This window comes from Apis laboriosa, unplaced genomic scaffold (assembly GCF_014066325.1).
Source record: "Apis laboriosa isolate Shangri-la unplaced genomic scaffold, ASM1406632v1 scaffold45_cov149, whole genome shotgun sequence".
NCBI lineage: Eukaryota > Metazoa > Arthropoda > Insecta > Hymenoptera > Apidae > Apis > Apis laboriosa.
The window spans coordinates 1507858-1517623 of record NW_025223361.1 but is presented as its reverse complement, the minus strand read 5'-3'; positions in this window follow the sequence as shown (position 1 = coordinate 1517623).

The following is a 9766-nucleotide window of genomic DNA, read 5'->3' as shown; positions in this document are numbered from 1 at the left end:
AGAGAATGATCCGAGCGATCCGCGGAAGGAGAGCGAGACGAGTGACCCTGGCAGTGGATTCCGCCTGCGCGAATCTCCTCTCTCTCTCTCTCTCTCTCTCTCTCTCCACCCCCAACTTCATCCGTCGATCCGTCTTTCTCATCGTCGCTTTTCCATTTCCATCTTTTCTCATTTTTAAGAAAAAAAATCCTCGTGTTTTTCCCCTTCCCCATTCATCCCTCATGTTTCTTTATATACCATCATCTTGTTTCATTTCCAACGCGTACCCTTATCCAACGTTTTTCTTTCATTTTGTATTACATTCGTCTTTTTCTGTCTCTTTTTTTCCCTCGTTCAATCTCGCCCCATTTTCACCTTAGCCCTCCCTCTTGTTTCCTTTCTCTCGCAACCCTCTCGCCAAACAGCGCCGTCTCTCCACCCCACCACCATTTGTCTCGTTCTCGACGATCCTCTGTCCTTCTTCATCCTCGCTTTCATTCATAGAGTCCGGAGCGTCGAGAAGAAGCGGTGAAAGAGATCGACCTACGTGCGCACTTATGCACGATACACTACGTTACTTCATCCGAGCGGCATATTCGAGTTTTCGATTGTTAATTCGTTTTAGACACGATTCTCTCGACTTGTAAGTATGTATATATATATATATATTCGTTTTATGAAGGTAGAGTTAGATCGTTGATTTGAATGATGATTGTTATATTTATATTTCCCGCCAATTTTCTTGTGTTTTTCGAAGAGTGAGATTTGGATTTGTTGATATAACGAGTTTAAAATAAATTGGTACAAGAGATATAATTGGAAAAGAAATTCGTTGTAAGGTCGAGGCCAGTGTTTTTCAACTTGTTCTGACATTCAAAGCAATTGCCAAAAATGAGAAAACAAGGAAAATGATATATATAATTATTTTTATTATATTCATAATTATTTGTATTTACGATAATTCAAGGAAAATCCTCGTCCAAATTCAGTAAAATCTCTTTTGCAATTGTTATTTATTGCAAAGATTTACTCGTAACGTTTTGAATTTTCTTTTTGATTATATTCGAAACGAATATGTGATGTTTAAATTAAAAGGTGTAAAGTAATCCTCGAATCACTTTCATTCTTCAACAAATTTTTTACTTTTCATTATATCGTATTTTACATAAAACACGATAAAAGAAAAATCTTCTACATTCTTTTCGTAGGATTGATCTTTTAATTTCAAATTGTAATTATCGAATGAAAGTTTTTAATAGATTTTACGTCACATTTTATGATCGCTTTTTCGATAATTTTTTTCTTTTTCTCCTTGTGTTCTTCTTGTACGATTAATTGGTACAATTTTTTTTTTATCCTACAAAAATATCTTCTTATGCAATAATGAAAATCATACATAATTTCACATATTATTCACACAGAGGAAAATATTTATTAAATTGATTAAAAATTAAATAAATTGTAATAGGAAATTTATTTTCAAAATATACCTATTCTTCAAAATATTCTATCGTCTGTTTCGTTCGATGTAATATGAAAGAACTTGAAAAATCACGAAACGAAAAATGGTAGACATTATTTAATTAATTGTACTCATAAATATTATCCTAAATTAAATATTATTATATATGTGTAAAATAAACTTCATCTTAAAATTAAACATAATCATATGATACAATTAAATTTACAAAATAAACATTAAAATTCTAAGATTATATTTGATTTACTAATCAATATCATTTAAAATTAAAATTACGAGATAAATTTATAAAATATACAATTCAATTCATAAATTGATATAAAATAAACATCATAAACTCAACAATTGTATTAAAAAAGTTCGTTAACCAATTATTACAAAACATGTTGTAACTTCGTCTACTAATTTTAAAAATATTATAACGACGATTAAAATTTTAGAGATTTCAGATTTTATTTTCATAAAAAAAAAAAAAAAAAGAAAAAGAAAAAGAAAAAAGAACCAAGATTATTTTACTCAAAAATATCCCGAAAACCCTTCTCACGATACACAATTACGAATCTAAATACGTCTAAACATAATTTACATGCAGCTCACGTCGAGAGACCACTCGAATACTCGAGAGTCCTTTTACCGCCCGAAATCCGGATGATATCTCACGGATCCTCCCCTCCCTCCCTCCCTCCCTCCCTCCCTTCTTCATCAATCTCCCGCCCTTCAGGAAGCGATCCGTTTTTCCTGTCGCGAGTCACGAAACTCCCCCTCTCTCCCTCCCACGCAATCTATGGCCACTAATCTCGATAAGACAACTCGTTTTACTCCGCTGAACTGAAACACGGGAAGGAAGGTCAACAACCGAGAAATTCGCCGATCGATCACTACGCTACGTAGGTCGCGTAACCGTGTGGATTAATCACGGTATCACGGGTTTAAACGCGGATGGTGGATCAGGCCGCCTAAAGCCCAATTCGTTCGGAATTTGGGCATCAGTTTCGAACGATGGGTGAGCGATGATCCCCCCTGGGATGAAATTTTCCAACTCGTGTGCGTTGGAAAATCTCCGATCAACTCCGAAATTTCGTCTAGGAGATGTATTCTTCAGATTCTGTCTCTGAGATATATCAGTTATATATGGTTATATCAGTTATATAGTGCCTTTTGACGGATGGTTCAACGAAAACACGATCCTCGCTTTTGCAACTTGATCTGTCTGGTCAGTGTATGTTTATATATATCTTAAGGAGAGTTTACCAACGTTGAACGTTACTGAAATGAATAATAATTCTATTTTATGTGAAATTTTGCGGGCATATAAGGTTGGTTTATAGGTTAGTTGTTGTTGGTTTGGTTAGGTATTAGTTTATGTGAGTTATGTAGGATGTTTAAAAGTAGGTAGAAAATGTTTAATTCAGGGGGGTTAAAGCGAATGTTTAAATGCGAAAATATCAGATTTGTTGGGTTATGGGTAATTTAATTTTGCATTCGATGAAGTAACATGTGCTTGTTTATAATATCTCTAAAGGATAGTGGCGATAAAATGATTTTTTAAAAATTGTTTGATACAAAAGTGCACGTTATATTACAAGTTTTAGGATATTTTTTTAAAAAGTGAGCAATTATTAATTTAGAAAATAATATAATTTAAAATTTGTGGAAGAAGAATCAAGAATAAAATATTTTCAAAATTAATATATATATATAGTTTAATTTTTTTATAAGAAATAACGAATTGCTGCATCAAATTATTAAAAATTTAAAATATATAAATTATATATTCTTTAGAATATATTTCAATATTATACGAGTTGAGGAAAATATCCGTCGTGTATATGCATTTTGTTTAAAAAATTGTTGTTCTAAAAATTGAAAAATTAAATTGCTTGTAACTTAATTAATAAATTTCATTCGACATTTTTGTATACCAATTTTCATGTTTGTTTTATTTTCTATAATTATTTTTTAAATTTTGCCAAAGTATCGTTTACAGAGTAATTTTTTTATTATACGAAATAAAACTTTGAAAAAAATAAAATTTATATTTACCAATATTTTACTATCTTTTTTTTTAATTTTTTTTTTTTTTGGCATAACTTTCCGATTTCACAGAAAACGAAATAAAATTTTAAATATATATAATAAAACGTTCAAATTTTCTATTATTTTGTTATAAAAAAAATATCGTTGGAACAAAATTTTATTCGAAATACGAAAAATATTTAGAAATTAATCGAGAAAATTGTTTCACGTGTCATTCTCTACAAACTTCTTTCGTTAAAGTCATATTCAACCTAGATGAATTTTCTTGCAAAACGTCTCAAAACAAAGAAAAAATTGTTCAACCCGTCACGATCTCTTTCGATGATAAATGGAAGATTTCCTTGCGAAGCCCGATTAAGAGTTGCTCCATATCGATGGAGGGTCAAATATTTGCCAAGAAAACAACTATTTATCGGGAAATATTGCCTTTTCAAACTTTCCTCTACACTTATCCTACGGGAATCCAAACCTTGTCCCTTCTTTTTTTTTTTTGTTAAAAAATTCGTCTTACGAAAGAATTCTTCACAGTTCATTCCCCTGCCATCCGGAAGGTTTATATACACGATGATAAAATGAAAATTTCATATAAATAAAATGATTTATAAGGTGGTTCAAGAATGGAGGACAGATAAAGTGAATTTCGCCCTATCTAAGCGGCATAAGAACAAGAACGTGCGCCACAGGGAATATCGTTCATCGATTCGATTCATGTTATCTCTGGTATTTGCGTTGCACTCCTGCCATGCGTTTATCGTGGCTATTATGGGCCACGATGGAAATTTGATTGGTGTGTTCGTGAAACGTAAATGCGAAATCGCGATCGCAATTCATTACAATTCCTTTGACAATTCTGCTCTTTCTCTCTCTCTCTCTCTCTCTTTCAAAAAAAAAAAAAAGAAGGAATTGTATTTCAATGCTTGACGAATTATTCTTTCGTTGAATCAATGAAACAACGCGGATAACAACGTGAAAATTAACGATGATACTCGAAACTTTTTAACAAAAAACATATATATATATTTTTTAAATTTAGATATATAATATAATATCGCGAATGTGATTTTATTTTTATTAGGATCAAAAAGGAAAAGAAAAAAAAAGGAAAATCAATTTATTCCCTATCGTTTATCAGTCAGATTGAAAAATATAGCTATATACACATACCGCATAATTGTCACTCGAGACGCGAAGGAATAAGGTTATATTCTGATATAATATCGCGATAGGATCGTCACACGTTATATATGCGTCACACGTGCAAACTCAGATTTACGATCCGATGATTAGCCGCGTAATGTCGACACCCGTTGTATTTACGTCTCGATCCGGACCGTTCGTATCGTATTAAAATAATTCTCTGCATCCGTCCTACTCGTTGACGGATCTTCCAGGCCGCGCGTAAAGGAAACCGAACCTCAAACCGAACCATCATCCGACCCAATTACCGGAATTAAACGCGACACGGTATTTTTAGACGATAACCCCTCTCAGACGGTACAAACTCAAGAATTGCATTAGAGATAGAGGGACTCGAGATGTCTAGCAGCCTTGTTCCGCAAACAAGAGCCGCGAGACTTTTTTCTTCGAATACGTAAACAGAAGCGCCGCCAACAGGGAAGAAAAAGAAACAAATTTGTATAAGAGATTATGAAATTTCCGTGATATTCGATTTAATTTAATTGATCGTTTAAATCTGAATTATTCGAATATTGAATATTGTCAGATATATAAATTTGTGATTATTTAGTAATAAATTTTTTTGAAGCTTAAAAATTTTATTTAGTATGTATTTTTGTTGTTTAAAATTTTTAAAAATATTACTTTCAATATTTTGTATGATGATACATAGAAGAGCTTAGCTGATATAATGTTGTGACTTTAATATTAACGAAAAAAAAAAAAAAAAAAAGAATTAAGATTAGAATTTATTAAAAAATAGAATTTACGTTTTATTTTAGAAAATGAAAAGAAAATATAAGAAAAAAAAAAAAAATAGTAATTTTAAACGTGAAAATCATTTGATAAATTTTTGTAATTTTTATGAGAAAATAATTTTGTAATTGAATTTTTCCAGTTATTTCCTTGAATGAATTTACAATTAAAATGATCATATCTTAACACTTGTTAAGTATTCATTTTTTTCAATTTAATATTTTCTTTTATCTAAAGTCTTGAAAAAAAAAAATAAATAAAAGTAAGTTTTATCGAATTTTTCCTTCTTGGTCTTTATATATATCTTGATCGTACGATTTTATTTCATAGCCTCAATAAAATCGTAATAGGAATTCACCCAATTTTTCAGATTCCCGATCGAAAAGCCTTTTTTTTAAACCCACATAAAATAAGTTAGATACTGTACCCAACCCAATATAATTTACATAAATATATATCATAAGATTTTTAGCAATAAATGTATAAATGTATAAATTTTCTATCATTTATATATATTGTTTTATTATTATTATTATTATATATATTATATTATTATTATTATTATTAATTTTCTCATGTGTTTTAATACAACAAAGCGGTATATAATTTTATAAATATCATGAGATATATTAAAAATATCATCAATGAATTAAAAGAAATTTTCTCTTAATTTTAACGTGCAAGAAACAACATAATTCGTATTAAAAATTATTTATCTGAACAATATGATTTAATGATTAAGTGAAAATCTTTAAAAATATGAATATAATATCTTGATTATGTTTTATTACGTCATTATGACAATACGAGAAAATTTAAAATCGTTGTAAAAATAATAATACATGTCTCTTTTAATCATCTTATGTTTTCCCTAATGATTGAAAAATTTAATATTTCATTTTGCATAAAACAGTTTTCCATAAAACGTAAACAATGCCAAAGGAAATGAAAACAATTTTAATTTTAAATTTAAATTTAATCTCTCTTTATTTTTCGTTAGTTTCAAATGAATTTTTGTTTCTTTCTTACTTCAATCTAAAATATTTAATAAGATTTTTTTTCTAACAGAAAGAAAGATGCAAGAAACATAAAAAAAAAAATAACATTAAAATAACTTACTACATTAAAATAACTTATTACATTTAATTAAATTATAAATATATCGTTTTGTAAAATACTGAAATTATGATTTAATATTTAAAAAAAAATGATTAAATCATAAACAGATTATTTACATGATCAATACATACATATGTATATTAACATCTATATATCTTTCTATTATCATTACAAAATCTTTTCTTTTTGTTAAAATTATATATGTAAAGATCAAAATAAGAAAAAAAAATATTGTTTAAACATGTATTACTAGAAATATCGTTAAAAAGTTGTAATAATAATAAAACGAAATATAAAATGAATAATAAACAATGTAAATTACTACTATTCAATATCTAAAAAATGTCAAAAGATTACTTTTGCATATTTTTTTTTATAACTTCAATTACAATTTCATTTCAAAATATCCACCATTCTTGTCAGTAATAACGGTAGAAGAATTTCAGTAAAAAAAAATTATACACTCTGTATTTTTTCTCTATCCTATTCTTTTCCTAATAATTATTTGTTCTGTATTACACGAAAGCATGTATTATTCCATTTTTCCGTCATTTCTATGAAACCAGAAAAATGAAAGTAACTCGACAATGTCTGCATGACATCTCACAACATTCATTGATGTTTGCATTAATATGCAACATTAATTAACCAACACAAGCTGTGAATGTCAAGCTTCTGTTGCCACAACAAGACTAATAAGAAGTAAAAGTACGATAAAGAAGGAAATGAATGACGCACAACATTTTCAACGTCACCGGCTTTTATTACACCTCCTAAACTTTTCTCATTTTAATCCGTTCGTTCGTTAAAAAACGTGCTATATCACGCGAAACTCTTTCCATCGATTAATTCCCCATTCGAAAAATCGCGCCAAAAATCGAAGAGAGTTTTCTAATAAAACTGTGAATATCGATTATCGATGTGTTACTGATATATCGTTAATTAATATTATGATTAAAATAAATAGTTTAAATTTTATTCATGTTCAAATGAAATATCGTTAATCCACAGATAATCAGTAATAATATAAATCAACAACATCTTTAATAATAACTTTGAATAAGAAAAATATACCAAGTTTTGGTTATCTTCATCCATTATCGATATATCGAGTTATCGATAAAATCCAATATGGCGTATTGGCGACGACATTTATAATAGTGAATCACGTGTGCAAAAGAAAAGTCGGAAAATATATGGAAAATCTCTTTTTCATCTTTCTCATCGTTCAGAAAAGTTCGTAACGCGATTATCGAGAAAATCCTCGTGACGTTGCACCACCTGTCTCGAATATACGTTAAAATTCAAGCGACGCCCGGCAAAATTTCGAAGTTGAAACGTTGCTATGATAATCAGATCTGAAAATAATCAACCTTCGTCACGCGTTTCCTCCGTTTCATAGTTCGATCGATAAGTTGATAGGATAGGTGATGGACTGGTATTAAATCAAAATAGCGAAAGTTAATTTCGCACTCGCGTTATTTTCGTCACGCATTCGTTTCGGCAGCCTTCGCGGTATTTCCAAGGTTGGATCATTGTACTTGAATCGATCGTAATGTAATTAGCTTTGGGTCGTAATAACTGTCGTCATTAACTTCGTCGCGTCTCTGTGTATTTATGTGTATGGAACATGTAGCACAAAGGACGACTCCTGTTTCAAAGCACGTGAGTCGCTTCACGATCGTGCTTTTCTTGATTTCAAACGCGATATTGAACTTTGGTATTCGTTGGACGAATTTAAACGAGTGAGCAAAGATTAATCTTTTAATCGTGAAACTTTTATTTTCGAAAGTGTCTGTACGTTTGAAACGTAAGTAAATTTATTTTATAAATTTGTAACGAAATAATAAAAATACAAATTTTATTGATATAATAACGTATATACATGTAATATATATTATGGATTGAAATTTATTCTTCGTATGATAAGAAATATATTAATTTAAATATACAAATAAAGAAATAATTAGATTGAATAGAAAATTCAACTTTTACAACTTTTAATTTTATGCAATGTTGATTCATTTGTATAGAATATAACAATATATTTTCACAAAAATGGGAAAAAATTATTGTCCATTTGATTTCTTTATTCGAAGGAAATAAAATTTTTGTTTCTTTATAGCAAAAGATATTTTATTTTTTAATACTTTAAACAATAAATCAATATTATATTTATATTTTTAATAAATTGCAAACTAATAAATCATTCTATTGCTTTAAATTGTCAGAAACATTTGAAACAACGATTTTTTCATATTACTCAATCGGATTGAAAATCGAATCTCGATTCCATATGACGTATTAATCCATTATGATGCGCATCCAATGCTATTTTATATTTTGTTGAGAAAAATTTCCATATCGGAATTGGTATTACAAATACCGATATTTTTATATAGTTATTTCATTATCTTAAATCACTGAATTGTCAATCAAAAAGTTTATCTGGTTTATCTTATACCTATTGTAGATATTTTAAATATTATTTACATCAGAAATATGGGTCAAAAGTGACCTATATAAGAATTAAAGGAATCAGAATATTAAAAATTGATGAAATCTGAAGAATTGACTATTTAATCTTTTATAATTATTGAAGAATATGATTAAAGAATAGCCCAGTTGACGAATTATTATAAATAGATATGATCTTTAAAACTTAATTAAGAACTTAATGAAGAAAATTTGTTCTACTATCACAATAGAATTCAAATATCTTCGTGATCTTCGGGTTGAACGAAAAAGTTATATTGATTTTTGATCCCCATAAAAAAAAGAAATAATTTAAAATAATTTATGCATAAACATTACAAACATCACATACACACAAAATTTCTTTATTCCAAAATTTTTGGATCGGATGAATTTCTCTGTAAAATAACAACTCGAATACTTTTGCGAGCTAGTGTACATCTTGAACCCATTAAACCTGTGACGTTTTTGCAACGTCCTTTATATATCTTTCGGTAACCGAGAAAATGGATAACCTTCTACGGTTTACTTACAGAGCGTTTCTCTGATTATTAAAAATTGATAAGAGAATTTAAAATGAGCCCTAAGCGGGAGATTAATTTTCTCCTCCTTCCTCCCAAGTTTTTGCATTTGACTTCTTTATCAAAGTTAGAAAACTCGGGAAGAAACGTATCTTTCTTCATCTCGTCTACGTTTTAATCCTTTTACGCTAATTGAAAATTAGAGAAATTAAGGGAAAGGATT